The sequence below is a fragment of the Pristis pectinata genome, unplaced genomic scaffold (assembly GCF_009764475.1).
Source record: "Pristis pectinata isolate sPriPec2 unplaced genomic scaffold, sPriPec2.1.pri scaffold_92_arrow_ctg1, whole genome shotgun sequence".
NCBI classification, from domain to species: Eukaryota; Metazoa; Chordata; class Chondrichthyes; order Rhinopristiformes; family Pristidae; genus Pristis; species Pristis pectinata.
The window spans coordinates 95,848-111,137 of record NW_026262576.1 but is presented as its reverse complement, the minus strand read 5'-3'; the positions used below and the strand labels follow the sequence as shown (position 1 = coordinate 111,137).

The 15,290-nt window shown below is 53.5% G+C and overlaps 1 protein-coding gene and 1 long non-coding RNA gene across 3 annotated transcripts in view; one reads left to right on the top strand and one right to left on the bottom strand.

The window, feature by feature from the left end:
* Nucleotides 1–15,290, bottom strand: part of LOC127567283 (perforin-1-like) — a 54,497-nt gene that overhangs the window by 35,104 nt on the left and 4,103 nt on the right. The window lies entirely within an intron of this gene.
* LOC127567281 (uncharacterized) lies at nucleotides 5,532–6,516 on the top strand. Of its 2 annotated transcripts, XR_007955855.1 has the most exons (4): nucleotides 5,532–5,715; nucleotides 5,876–5,955; nucleotides 6,076–6,115; nucleotides 6,476–6,516. It is a non-coding gene; the product is annotated as an uncharacterized LOC127567281 (long non-coding RNA). The 2 variants fall into 2 exon arrangements; XR_007955856.1 differs by lacking the exon at nucleotides 6,476–6,516 and having other exon boundaries at nucleotides 5,876–5,975; nucleotides 6,076–6,153.

The window sequence follows — 15,290 nt, the reverse complement described above, 5'->3', positions numbered from 1 at the left end:
CGTTTGGCCCACGTCCCCCGAAACCTTTCCCATCCACGCACCTGTCCGAGCAGGCTATTAATGTAGCTGCCTCAGCAGCTCGACCCTCTGCATGAAGAGGTTGTCCCTCAGGTCCCTTTTAAATCTTTCCGCTCTCACCTTAAACCTGTGCCCTCTGGTTCTTGATTCCCCGAGCCTGGGGAGAGGGACTCTGTGCGTATTCACCCTTTCGATGCCCATCGTGGTTTTACACACTTCTATAAAGTCACCCCTCAGTCTCTGACACACCAAGGAATAAAGTCCTGGCCTGCCCGACCTGTCTCTATAACTCAGGCCCTTGAGTCCAGGCCCTAGTCGCAGAGAGATACAGCAGGGAAAGAGGCCCTTCAGCCCACCGAGTCCACACTGACCATCCACCGCCCACTTACACCGGCCCTACCCCAGTGCCGGCGTGGTCTCACCAACACCCTGTACCAGTGTAACGAGACCCCCTTGCTCCTGGCTCACGTCCTCCTGCAATGGCGGCCAACACCCCCTTCGCCCCCGGAGCCTCGCGCTCCACCTCACGTTTGCTCCTGGTGGCCGGTGTTCAGGGACACCCAGGTCCCTTGAGGAAGTCGAGCGATAAGACGGACTCTTGACCTCCCAATCTACCCCGTTATGGCCCTTGCGCCTTACTGTCTGCCTGCACGGCACTCTCTCTGTAGCTGGGACACTTCATTCTGCATCCTCTTATTGTTTCCCCTGTACCACCTCGAGACACTGATGGAGAGAAATGATCTGCATGGACAGCAGGCAAAACAAAGATTTTCAATGTCTCCGTACATGTGACAATAATAAACTGATTTACCAGTTTCGGGGACAGTTCAATTGTCTTATAACAGCGGGGTAGAAGCCGTCCTTGAGCCTGGGGGGACGTGCTTTCAGGCTTTTGTATCTCCCGCCCGACGGGAGAGCAGGGAGAAGAGAGAATGTCCCGGGGCGGGTGGGGGTCTCTGATTACGTCGGCTGCTTTCCCGAGGCAGCGGGGAGCGTAGACGGAGTCCGCGGAGGGGAGGCTGGTGTCCGTGACGCGCTGGGCTGCGTCCGCGACTCTCTGCCGTTTCTTGCGGTCCTGGGGCAGAGCAGTTGCCGTCCCGAGCCGGGATGCGTCCGGACAGGATGCTTTCTGTGGGGCATCGGTAAAAGTTGATGAATGTCCACGGGGACATGCCAAATTTCTTTGGCCTCCTGAGGAAGCAGAGGTACTGGTGGCTGCCTTAACTGTGGCATCTACGTGGTTGGACCATAGAACATCCAACAGTACAGTACAGGCCCTTCGGCCCACAATGTTGTGCCGACCTATACAAACCTTCTCCACGGTCAATCTCACCCCTCCCTCCTACACAGCCCATAACCCGCCACCCCTTATGCCCATGGGTCAATCTAAGAGTCTCTTAAATGTCCCTTTTGTATCAGCTTCTCCCAGCACCCCTGGCAGGGCATTCAACACACCCACCGCTCTCTGTGTAAAAACCCGGCCTCTGACATCTCCCCTAAACTTTACGCCACTCACCTTAAACTGATGTCCTCTGGTATTGGCCATTGCCGCCCTGGGGATAAGGTGCTGGCTGTCCACTCTGTCTATGCCCCTCATAGTCTTATAAACCTCTATCAAGTTGCCTCTCATCCTCTGTCGCTCCAAAGAGAAAAGCCTCAGCTCACTCAACCTTTCCTCATAAGACGTGCTCTCCAATCCCGGTAAATCTCCTCTGCACCCTCTCTAAAGCTGCCACATCCTTCCTATAGTGAGGTGACCAGAACTGAACACAATACTCCAAGTGTGGTCTGACCAGAGCTGCAACATCACCTCGCGGCTCTTGAACTCAATCCCCCGACTAATGAAGGCCAGCACCCCGTACGCCTTCTTAACAACCCTAGCGACCTGCGCGGCAACCTCGAGGGGTCTGTGGACTTTCCCTGTTTCTCCACACGGTTAAGAACCCTGTCATTAACCTTGTACTCTGCCTTCAAGTTCAATCTTCCAAAGTGGATCACTTCACACTTGTCTGGATTGAACTGCATCTGCCACTTCTCCGCCCAGCTCTGCATTCTGTCTCCGTCCCGTTTTAACCTACGGCAACCTTCTTGTCTGTCCACAACCCCTCCAACCTTCATCTCACCTGCAAACTTACTAACCCACCCCTCCACATCCTCATCCAAGTCATTTATACAAATCACAAAGAACAAGGGTCCCAGAACAGATCCCTGCAGGACACCACTGGTCACCGACCTCCAGGCAGAATATGCTCCATCTACCACCACCCTCTTGTCTTCTGTGGGCATCAACACAGCCAAGTCTCAATGGATCCCATGCCTCATGACTCTCTGGATGTGCCCACCATGGGGAACCTTGTCAAACACCTTACTAAAGTCCATATACACCACATCCACTGCTCTACCTTTGTTTTGTCACCTCCTCGAGAAACTCAGTCAGGCTCGGGAGGTGTGACCTACCCCTCACAAAGCCATGTGGACTATACCAAATAAGTCTATGTGTCTCCAAATGCTCGAAAACCCTGTCCCTAAGAATCCTCACCAACAGTTTGCCCACCGCTGACGTAAGACACAATGGCCTATAATTCCCAGAATTATCCCCATTTCCTTCCTTGAACAAGGGAACAGCATTTGCCACCCTCCAATCCTCTGGGACCACTCCTGTGGCCGGGAGGACGCACATATCATCGTCAAACTCCCCCCCCTCCCCCCCAGCAATCTCTTCCCTCGTAGTAACCTGGGGTACACAGTATCCCGTCCGACCCCAGGGACTTATCTGTCCTAATGACCCGGACGGGCTGCGGGTGATGCTCACTCCTGGGAAGTTGAAGCTCTCAAATCACTCAACATCAGCACAGCTGATGTAAACAGGAGTGTGTGTACTGCCCTCCCTTCCTGAAGGCAATGACCAGTTCTTTTGTTTTGCTGACATTGAGGGAAAGCTTGTTGTCAGGACACCATGTCACTCAGCTCTCTGTCTCCTCCCTGTACCCTGACTCATCGCTGTTTGAGATACGGCCGACAACGGTGGTATCATCTGTAAACTTGTCGATGGAGTTAGAGCAGAATCTGGCCACACAGCGATGAGTGTACAGGCAGTAGAGGGCTGAGGACGCAGCCTTGTGGGGCACCAGTGTTGAGAATAATCGTGCCGGAGGCCTTGCTGCCCGTCCTCACTGACTGCGGCCTGTTGGTCAGGAAGTCAAGGACCTAGTTGCAGAGGGAGGTGTTGTGTCCCAGGTCTCGCAGTTTGGTGACGAGTTTGCTTGGGATTATAGTATTAAAGTCAATAAACAACCGTCTAACGTAGGTGCCTTTACTGTCCAGCTGCTCCAGAGCTGAGCGTAGGGCCAGGGAGATGGCGTCCGCTCTGGACCTGTTTCGGCGGTAGGCGAATTGCAGTGGGTCGAGGGTGTCTGGGGGGCTGGAGCTGATGCGTGCCGTGACCGGCCTCTCCAAGCACTTCACGGGGGATGCCAGAGCCGCCGGGCGGTCGTCATTGAGGCACTTTTCCTCGTTTCTCCTCGGATATCGGGATGATAGTGGTCTTCTTAAAGCAGGTGGCAACCTCAGACGGAAGCGGGGAGACGCTGAGAGTGTCTGCGACCACCAGTGGGCGACGGTCAGTGCAGGGAGGCTCCGCTTCTGCTCCCCACGACTCGGTGACTCCCCCATCGCTCTCCCCACCCCGGCCCATCCCTGCAGCCTGCAGCCGGCTTGTTTGCCCAACCCTTCCGAGCACCGATGGAGGGCCATTGACCTCGAAAGGTCAATGTTTCTCTCCCCACAGATGCCAACTGACTCACTGAGCAGCTAAGGCACCATTTTTTCTTGAGGTATTGGTATCGTTATGAAAATGTTGACTGGAACGTCTGTATTTACATGTTTTACAATATTATTCAGTCACATTGTGAAATGAGAGCCAGACCTTCCCAATTTGTGGACAACACCCCCGCCCAGTGGTGTGTTGCTGTAACGACAGGCTGTACTGATTTGTGGACAACACTCCCACCTACTGGGGTGGTCCTGCAATGACAGGTCCTTTTCTTTCAGTGAACAACACTCCCACCCAGTGCAACAGTCAAAGGCATTTCCAGCATCTGGAGTTATCTTGCGTCCCAGATTTCAAGCATCTGCAGTCTCTTGCGTCGCCTTTTGAGTGTTGCTCCGAATTCCCAGCATCGACAATCTCTTGTGACTCCGACCCAGTGATGTTTCGCAGCAAAGTCCTTTAATTTTTGTGGCCAACACTCCCAACCCAATGCTGTTTCCTCCTGCAATGGTTTCCTCCTGCAATGAAGAGTGCATTCGTTTAGGGGTGTCGCTCTCGCTTTATGCATGAAATATTGTTCGTTTAAAAACTGCGAGGCTGCGTGGGAGAAAATTCATAACCCAACTGTCTTTGTACACAGATCCGTTGAAATTAGTGTGCACTTTAAGTGTGCATCATGGTCGGGACTGATATCGTGGGCCGAAGAGCCTGTTCCTGTGCTGTAATGTTCCACGTTCTGTGAAAATTGCGTTAAAACCCCACGAATTATTGGCTTTAAATATGTCAGTGGATGGTAACATGATATGCCAATGTTAAGTAATGGAAATAACATTACTTCAGATGAAAATATTCATTTAAAAGTCTGTATTTTTATGGATTGGAATATTATAGGCGTCAAATATGTTTGGATAAAAATCATTTCAAGTTTATTTCGAAACAGGTCTCTCTATTTTGTGGACAACACTCCCACCCAGTGGTGCTTTGCTGTAACGACAAGCATTCTTATTTTGAGGACAATACTCCGACCCAGTGGTGTCTTCCTGCAATGACAGGTTGTCGGGTCACTCAAGCCACAAGTGTCCCAGACATTTTTAAATGAATTTAAAATAATATTAAATATATACTGTTAATACTGTAAGTAATAAAATAATTTATTTAACAATATTAGGACCTGTCATTGCAGACAGATACCACTGGGTGGGAGTGTTGTCCACTAAAATAAAGGTCCTGTCATTACAGACAGATACCACTGGGTGGGAGTGTTGTCCACTAAAATAAAGGTCCTGTCATTGCAGACAGATACCACTGGGTGGGAGTGTTGTCCACAAAATAAGAAGGCTTCTGCTCCTTTATCTCCTTTGGGCTGAAGAGAGGCGACGATGATAACTTTCCCCGGTATTAACAAGGATTGCCTTCAATGTAAATGGCCAAGATGGGGTTCAATTTGTTCAATACATCCGGGAAAGGGTTCGAAAGCAGGATGCATTGGGATTGGTTTATTATTGTCACTTGTACCGAGGTCCAGTGAAAAACCTGTCTTGCAAACCGATCCTACAGGTCAATTCATTACACAGTGCAGTTACATTAAGATAGTACAGGGCGCATTGAGGTAGTACAGGGTGCACTGAGGTAGTACAGGGTGCATTGAGGCAGTACAGAGCGCATTGAAGTAGTACAGAGCGCATTGAGGTAGTAAAGGGAGCATGACGTAGTACAGGGTGCATCGAGGTAGTACAGGGTGCATCGAGGCAGTACAGAGTGCACTGAGGTAGTACAGGGTGCATCGAGGTAGTACAGGGTGCACTGAGGTAGTACAGGGTGCATCGAGGTAGTACAGGGAGCACTGAGGTAGTACAGGGTGCATCGAGGTAGTACAGGGTGCACTGAGGTAGTACAGGGTGCATCGAGGTAGTACAGGGTGCACTGAGGTAGTACAGGGAGCACTGAGGTAGTACAGGGAGCACTGAGGTAGTACAGGGTGCACTGAGGTAGTATAGGGTGCATCGAGGCAGTACAGGGTGCATTGAGGCAGTACAGGGTGCATTGAGGTAGTACAGGGTGCACTGAGGTAGTACAGGGAGCACTGAGGTAGTACAGGGTGCATCGAGGTAGTACAGGGTGCACTGAGGTAGTACAGGGTGCATCGAGGTAGTACAGGGTGCACTGAGGTAGTACAGGGTGCACTGAGGTAGTACAGGGAGCACTGAGGTAGTACAGGGCGCATTGAGGCAGTACAGGGAGCACTGACGTAGTACAGGGTGCATCGAGGTAGTACAGGGTGCACTGAGGTAGTACAGGGTGCATCGAGGTAGTACAGGGTGCACTGAGGTAGTACAGGGTGCATCGAGGTAGTACAGGGTGCACTGAGGTAGTACAGGGTGCATCGAGGTAGTACAGGGAGCACTGAGGTAGTACAGGGTGCATCGAGGTAGTACAGGGTGCAGTGAGTTAGTACAGGGTGCATCGAGGTAGTACAGGGTGCACTGAGTTAGTACAGGGAGCACTGAGGTAGTACAGGGAGCACTGAGGTAGTACAGGGTGCACTGAGGTAGTATAGGGTGCATCGAGGTAGTACAGGGTGCATTGAGGCAGTACAGGGTGAATTGAGGTAGTACAGGGTGCACTGAAGTAGTACAGGGAGCACTGAGGTAGTACAGGGTGCATCGAGGTAGTACAGGGAGCACTGAGGTAGTACAGGGTGCATTGAGGTAGTACAGGGTGCACTGAGGTAGTACAGGTAAAAACAATAACAGTGCAGAGTAAAGTGTCCCAGCTACAGAGAAAGTGAGAGTTCTGCGAAGGAGGGAGCTGTACTTGACCTTATCGTCGGGAATGAGCAATGGGCAAGTGGTCAAGAACCCTTTGGACACAGTGACCGCAATTCGACAAACTTCCAGTTAATCATGGAAAAGGCTAAGATTGGACCTCGACTTAAGATCTTAATTTGGGGAAGGGCTGACTTCAATGGTACAAGACAGGAGCTGGCAAAGGTAGACTGGGGGCAGCCACTGGAAGGATAAACATCTGGTAAGTGTGAGACATGGAAAGGTGAGCTGGTGAGAGCTCGGAGCCTTGCCCCTGAAAGGGGTAAGAATCAAAGTTGGGAAGATTCGGGACCCTCGGTGAGCAAGGGAAACGGAAGGTTTGACCAGGAAAACGGAGGACGTGTTGTCAGGTGTGGGAAATCGTCGCTCTTGAACCTGAAACAGGAGGTCTCCTCAGGGACCAGCAGGGAAGCTCTGTGCGGAGCCAGGGGACGTGTGCCGTGTCCTGAATGAATACTTCACATGTGTGCTCACCGGGGAGAAGCGTGGAGGTCGGGGAGGTGCGGGCTGACGGGCTGACGGTCTGGGACACATGGGCGTCAGGAGAGAGGAACTGTCGGTGATATTGTCCATCGTAATTGGTGGTATCGACACACCTTAAATATGGAACAGAGAACAGTCCAACACGGGACAGGCCATTTGGCCCACAATGTTGTGATCTTGATGCCAGTTTATACTAAACAGCCTCCTCCTGTGGACCATCCCTGCCCCGCCGTTCCCTCCATATTCATGGGAATATCTAAAAGCCCCTAAAACGCCACCAGACCGTCTGCTCCCACTGCTAACGCCAGTATCCCATTCCAGGCATCCACCACTCTGTGTAAAACATTGGCCTCTCATGTTAGTGTAACGCCATCACAGCGCCAGCTGTCTGCGAGGAGTCTGTACGTTCTCCCCGTGTCTGCGCAGGTTTCCTCCGGGCGCTCCGGTTTCCTCCCACGTCCCAAAGACGTAGGGGGTTAGGAAGTCGCGGGCGTGCTACGTTGGCGCCGGAAGCGTGGCGACACTTGCGGGCTGCCCCCAGAACGCTCTACGCAAAAGATGCATTTCACTGTGTGTTTCAATGTACGTGTGGCTAATAAAGAGATCTGTCTATCTTAACCTTGAAACCATGTCCTCTGGTGTTTGATATTTCTCCCCTGGGGAAAGATTCTGACTGTCCACCCCATCTCTGCCTCTCGTAATTTAAAATCCTCGATCAGGTCTCTCCTCAGCCTCCGACGTTCTTGGGAGAAAGACCCACGTTTGTCCGACCTCTCCTTACAGCTCACGCCCTCTAATCCAGGCAGCTTCCTGGTGAACCTCTCCTGCACCCTCTCTGTAACGAGGTGACCAGAACTGCACAATGAAGGCAGATGTGCTGTACGTCATCTTCCCCACCTTGTCCACTTGCGTGGCCACTTTCAGTGAACTGTGGATACTAACTGCACCCCAAGGTCGCTCTGGACCTCAGTGCTATCGAGGGAACTATTAACTGTAAACTTTCTCCTTCCATTTGAAGTCCCAAAGTGCAACACCTCACACTGGCTCAGATTAAACTCCATCTGCCACATCTCTGCCCATATCTGTAACTGATCGATATCCCGCTGAATTCTTTGACAGTCCTTCACACTGTCCACAGCACCAATCTTGGCGTCGTCTGCAACTACCACAGCTCCCTCTATCACCACCCTCTGCGGGCGAGCCAATTCTGAATCCACGCAGCCAGCTTTCCCTGGATCCCGTGCCTCCCGACTTTCGGGAGGAGCCTTCCCTGAGGAACCTTATCAAACGCCTTACTACATGTGCATCACACCCACTGCTCGACCTTTATCAATGTGCTTTGTCACATCCTCAAAGAATTCACTCAGGCTCGTGAGGCACGACCTGCCCCTCACAAAGCCACGCTGACTGTCCCTCATCAGCCGATGCTTCTCCAAATGCTCATAAATCCTGTCTCTAAGAATCTTCTCCAGTAATTTGCCCACCACTGAAGTTAGACTCACTGGTCTGTAATTCCCAGGGTTATCCCTACTCCCTTTCTTAAACAAAGGAACAACATTTGCCACCCTCCAGTCATCCAGCGCTACTCCTGTGGCCAGTGAGGACGCAAAGATCATCGCCAAAGGTGCAGCAATCTCTCCCCTCGCTTCCCGTAATAACCTTGGATATATCCCGTCCGGCTCCGGTGACTTATCTATCCTGATGTTTCGCAACAGTTCCAGCACATCCTCTTCCCTCACGTCGACACGCCCTAACGTATCAGCCTGTCATACGCCATCCTCACACACGTCGAGGCCTCTCTCTCTGGTGAATACTGAAGCAAAGTATTCATTAAGGACCTCCCCGACCTCCTCCGACTCCAGGCACGTTTCCTCTTTTATTGCTGATCGGTCCCCCCCTCACTCTCGTCATCCTCCTATTCTTCACATGGGTGTAGAACACCTTGGGGGTTTTCCTTGATCCTACTCGCCAAGGACTTCTCCTGCCCCCTTCTCGCTCTCCTAAGTCCATTCTTCAGCTCCCTCCTGGCTGCCTCGTAACTCTCCAGAGCCCTGTCCGATCCACGCTTTCTAAACCTCAGGTAAGCCGCTTTCTTCCTCTGGACAAGATATTCGACATCTCGTGCCGACCACGGTTCCTTCACTCCCCCATTCTTCCCCTACCTCAATGGGACAAACCTATCCAGAGCCCCATGCAAGTATTCCCCAAACAACCTCCACATTTCCGCTGTGCACTTCCCCAACAACATCTGTTCCCAACTTACGCTCCCAATTTCCCGTCTAATAGCATCAGAATTCCCCCTCCCCCAGTTAAATACGTTCCCGTATCGTCTGCTCCTGCCCCCCTCCAAGGCTATGGTCAAGGTCAAGGAGTTAAGGTCACTGTCTCCAAAATGCGCTGCCACCGGGAGATCTGAAACCTGATCAGGCTCATTGCCCAGTACCGGGTCCAGTACGGCCTCTCCTCGAGTCGGCCTGTCCACATACTGTGTCAGGAATCCTTCCCGGACACACCGAACAAACTCTGCCCCATCTCTCGCCTTTACACTACGGAGGTGCCAATCAATATTCGGGAAGCTGAAATCACCCAGGACAACAACCCTGTTATTTTTGCACCTCTCCAAAATCTGCCTCCCGATCTGCTCCTCAGTGTCTCTGCTGCTACTGGGGGGTCCGTAGGATACTCCCAACAGAGTGATCGCTCCCTTCCTGTTTCTGACCTCCACCCACACTGACTCAGTGGACGATCCGTCCAGGACGTCCTCCCTTTCTGCAGCTGTGGCCCTGTCCCTGATCGGCAAAGCCACTCCCCCCCCCACCCCCCCCCCACCTCTTTTACCTCCGTCCCTGTCCCTTTTGAAACATCTAAACCCGGGAATATCCAGCAGCCGTTCCTGCCCTTGCGACAGCCAAGCCTCTGTAATGGCCACCACGTCGTAGTTCCGTGTACTGACCCACGCTCTAGGTTCATCAGCCTTGTTCCTGAAATTTCTCTCATTAGACACCCTTCAGCCCATCCAACTGACTGCAATTTTGCCCTTTCAACTGCCTCTCCTTCCTCACAGTTTCTCTACGTGTACTCTAAATGAACCAACCTCTGACCTATCTCGCTGGCTCCCATCCCCCTGCCAAACTAGCTTAAACCCTCCCCAACAGTTCGAGCAAGAATATTGGTTCCCCCTCCAGTTCAGGTGTAACCCGTCCCTTTTGTACAGGTCGTACCTTCCCCAGAAGGGATCCCAATGATCCACAAATCTGAAACCCTGCCCCCTGCACCAAATCCTCAGCCACGCATTCATCTGCTAAATCAACTTATTCTTACCCTCGCTGGCACGGGGCGCAGGCAGCAACCCAGAGATTACTGCCCTCGAGGTCCTGCTTTTCAGCTTCCTACCTAGTTCCCTATAATCCCTGTTCAGGCCCTCATCTTTTTACCTACTTACGTCATTGGTACCAATATGTACCACGACCTCTGGCTGTTCACCCTCCCCCTTCAGATCCCAGACGTCCCTGGCACCCAGGAGGCAACATACCATCCGGGAGTCTCTTTCACGTCCACAGAATCTCCTGTCTGCCCCCCTTACTGTGGAATCCCCTATCACTACCCCGCTCCTCTTCTCCCCCTCTGCACCACACGACCAGGCTCAGTGCCAGAGACATCATGGCGGCCTTCCCCTGGTAGGTCAGCCTCCCCAACAGTATCCAAAGCAGTATACCCGTTATTGAGGGGAACAACCACAGGGGTACCCTGCACTGCCTGCCTGTTCTCCGTCCTTCTGACAGTCACCCAGCTACCTGCCTCCTGCAGCCTCAGTGTGACTGCCTCCCCGTAGCTCTTGTCTACGTAATCCTCGGTGTCCCGTAGGAGCCGAAGGTCATCCAGCTTCAGCTCCAGTTCCAGTTCCCTAACACGGTCTGTGAGGAGCTGAAGCTGGATGAACCTCATGTAGCCGTAAGATCAGATCTTTATTAGTCACATGTACATCGAGACACACGGTGAGATGCATCTTTTGCGTAGTGATTTTGGGGGGCAGCCCGCAAGTGTCGCCACGCTTCCGGCGCCGACACAGCACGCCCACAACTTCCTAACCCGTACGTCTTTGGAATGTGGGAGGAAACCGGATCACCCGGAGGAAACCCGCGCAGACACGTGGGGAGAACGTACAAACTCCTTACAGGCAGCAGCCGGATTTGAACCGGGGTCGCTGGCGCTGTAAAGCGTTACGCTAACCACTATGCTACCATGGCCGCCCCGTAGTTATCAGGGAGACTGGAGGTCTCCCAGAACTCCCACATCTCACAAGAACACACCACTGACCCAGGAGCCACGCTCACTACTTCGTCCTGGCACTAAAGGGAACACCAAAGCAAAAAAAAAGAAAGGAACGTACCTTCCCCTCTTCTCAGCAAAGCTTCAGTTCCCCACACTCAAACACTGGCCACTCACACAAACTCTGCTCTGCTTGTACCTGCCTCCCCTTGCTGTCGATAAGCCAATCAACCGGTAACAACTCGCAAATGTGCCTCGTTTAGACCCCTGCAAGGTGCAATTCACCAGCTCAGGCACAGAGACTCACCTTTTTCAAAGGTCCCGCTCCAAATCTCACTCCGACTCCCGACTCTGCAAGGTGATAAAGTCATGATAGATAGACATCTTCGTCAGTCACAGGTAGAAACCTCGTGGACCGTCCGCGGTCGTTCGGGGAGATGGTCAAAGCCCCGGAGAAAGATCACAGAAAAAAGAGGGCACCTTGGAGTACTGTGCTCAGTTCTGGTCGCCTCACTACAGGAAGGATGTGGAAGCCATAGAGAGGGTGCAAAGGAGATTTACAAGGATGCTGCCTGGATTGCGGAGCATGCCTCATGAAAGCAGGTCGAGGGAACTCGGCCTTTTCTCCTCGGAGAGACGGAGGATGAGGGGGGACCTGATAGAGGTGTATGAGATGATGAGAGGCATTGATCGAGTGGACAGTCAGAGACTTTTCTCCAGGGCGACAATGGCTAACACGAGGGGACATAATTCTAAGGTGATTGGAGGAAGGTATAAGGGGGATGTCAGGGCTAAGTTCTTTTACACAGTGGAACACACTGCCGGCAGAGGTGGTGGGGGGCAGATACATTAGGGGCATTTAAGAGACTCTTAGATAGACACATTGATAGAGAAATGGAGGGCTATGTGGGAGGGAAGGGTTAGGTAGATCTTAGAGCAGGATAAAATGTCAGCACAACATCGTGGGCCGAAGGGCCTGTACTGTGCTGTAGTGTTCTACGTATGTCCTAAGTCTGCTCAATGGGATTAGCAGAGATGGGCTCTCGATAGTCAGTACAGATAAGGTGGGCTGAAGGGCCTGGTTTTGTGCTGTAAACGACAAACTGCAACCTCTCATTCTCTGAAGTTGAAACAAATGTTTGAAATGCAAGCGTCTAATTCCTTGCAAGAAAATCTTTCGATTAAAGTCGCAGATCCTGGATCACGTTTTCTGTGCGTTCGTTGTCAAACTTTAAAAAGGGAAGTTAATTTCCACAGCAAAATGAAACTTTAACACTGAGCAAGAGTCAAAGATAAAAATCAGGCAGAGCTTCTCACACCTCTCACATTCACACATATCTGCGCCTTCTGAAAAAGCTCCTGCCGCTTTCTTCCAAGTTCAACGAGATGGAGTCTTTCTCGCAGACGCATCGTATCCCCTGGTCGCTGATTCATTTTGACAGAACGTCGGATGAGGGGATGTTTCCTCCCAGGACGGATTTAACACCTGGTGACCCCACGGGGGCCGTGTGGTGTGCGTCGTGAGGCTGATCTCCACGGCCCTGCCGAATCCTGCTCCTCCAACCCTCCCGTGTCCCTCCCACAGTCAAAACCCACCTCGGGGACCGTACCCTTTCTCCCGCTCACCCTCCCGGCCCCGGGGTCCTGTCCTCACCACCCCCCCCAGAACTCCACGTCCCAGCACACCGCCACATCAATGCAGGGATTGAAGGATGAGGGAGATACGTATTTGAAAGGTCAGGGAGGAGGCCTGAGGAGTCTCTCCCCCATCGGGGACCCCTGTTCCAGAGGGAGTCTCTCCCCCATCGGGGACCCCTTTCACAAGAGGGAGTCTCTCCCCCATCAGGGACCCCTGTTCCAGAGGGAGTCTCTCCCCCATCGGGGACCCCTTTCACAGAGGGAGTCTCTCCCCCACGGGCTCTACGGTGTGCGTTGTGAGGCTGATCTCCTCGGTCCTGCCAAATCCCGCTCCTCCAACCCTCCCGTGTCCCTCCTGTGGTCGACCCCTCCCCTCGGGGACCGTACCCTTTCTCCTCCTCCCCCTCCCTGCCCCGGGGTCCTGTCCTCAACCCCCCAAGAACTCCACGTCCCAGCACACCGCCGTAACTGTTCACACCGAGAGGCGGAATGATGCTCAGTGGTGTTTATTGCAAAAAGGTGAGGTTATACAGAGAAGGCAAGAGGCAATCGGACAATTCCTTCTGGTGATTCGTAGTTCCAGGCATCTCTTTGCAAAGCTTCTCGTGCACGGGGAGGCTTACGACGTTCCTGGATGATGTTGCTGCTCCGATGAAAGTCACCCGTCCTGGGACGCAGGTCTGCCGGAGACTCTCCGGTATGTCCCCTGCGGACACCAGGATCGTGGGAGACGGAGCCGTCTCTGAGCCCACCTCCTGCACGGGCGGCGTGGATCCGTAAATGACGTTACGCTCAAGCGATTAAGCTGGCTGCAATTTGTCGAGCTGGCTGGTGCATCTTCCCTCCAAAACGGGTCTGTGTTGGGGCAAGGGGTGGCTCCTGGGGGGGGTGGGGGGGCAGGGGTGATGTAACACTCTACAGAGCGGTTGTTTCCTCGATACCCTTCCCACCGGTCCCCTTCCCCACACCCCCAAACACCAGCCATTGGCATAAAGCCAAGCGAGCCGGGATTGGTGGTCGGTTCTCACTCCCATTCCCACTGGGAATTCCCAGTGCCCGTGGGATTCTAGCGGCGGGAATTGGGAAGGTTTCGAGGTTTGTGTGTGGGGGGGGGGGTGTCTCTCTCAGAGGATGAGCCCAGGACCGGTGGGGGCGCGGGGTGTGGTGACCCGGGCTATCACGGGTGATAGTGCAAAGGTCAGGAGAAGGAACTGAAGGGAACGCTCCTGAAGACCTGGGCAACAGAGGGTAAAGGTCATGGGGATGGAGGTGAGGGAGCAAGGTTGAGCAGGTGAGGGTCAGGAGGACGGACCTGAGGGAGCAGTCCTGGGGAGAGAGGGTCCTGGGCCCGAGCGGGTAAAGTTGAGGGCAATGGGACCGACCAGTTGCCCACCTCAGAGGCCCAGAGGATGACGGGCACGGGGTCAAGGGGAACAGAGGGGAAAAGCATCGGGCAATGGGACTGATGATCAGGGGGGAGGATGTGACACCAGGCCCAGGGGCAAAGGAAGAGCAGAGTCGGGCTTGGGATTGAGGTCGGTGAGAGGCCAAGGGTCAGGGGTAGATAACTTTGAGGAGGGCGTTCCCCGAAGAGGAGGTGGGGGAGTCGGGCGAGGGGAAGGACTGGTTGGTCCACAGGAGCCCAGTGAACCCACGGTTCCCCGGACACGGGGCGTACTGACGGCAGCTGCGGCCGCGCAGGTGGGACCCACAGGTGAAGGACACCTGGTAGGTGATCTTGCCGTGCTCGAGGTAACACGTATGATAAGTGCGGCCAGAGGTCAGGCGTTCCTGGCAAGTCCCCAGGAGTTCATTCCAAAAGGGATCTTTATCGTAGACCTTCACTGTGAGTTTCAGGTAGCTTTCGACCACCACTGTACCCAGATCCAATATGGCGTTCCAGCGAGGGTTATTGTTATTGTTCACCACCCAGGTCCGCTCACTGACCTTCCCGTAAGAGACCACCACAAAAGCGTCGGTGCCACTAAGATAGTCACCCCAGAGGCCGAAGCCCCTCTTGACGATGACCACCAGGTGCCCCACGCCCTTCTGCTTGGTGCAGCAGGGACGGGCCACCCAGTTGTTCTCTGGGCAGAGGCAGGAGCAGGGGTCGGAGGGGCTCTTGCTCTTGCCGGCAGGGCAGGTGGTATTGGAGCAGTCCTGCCTCAGGGCATTGGCCATGATGTACTCTCTGAGGTAGAGCCCCAGCTGGTCACGGCGGCGGTCACTGGTGGGTAACAGGTGATGGAGGGGGGCCAGCCGGTAGTGTACCACCCCCGGCGAGGCCG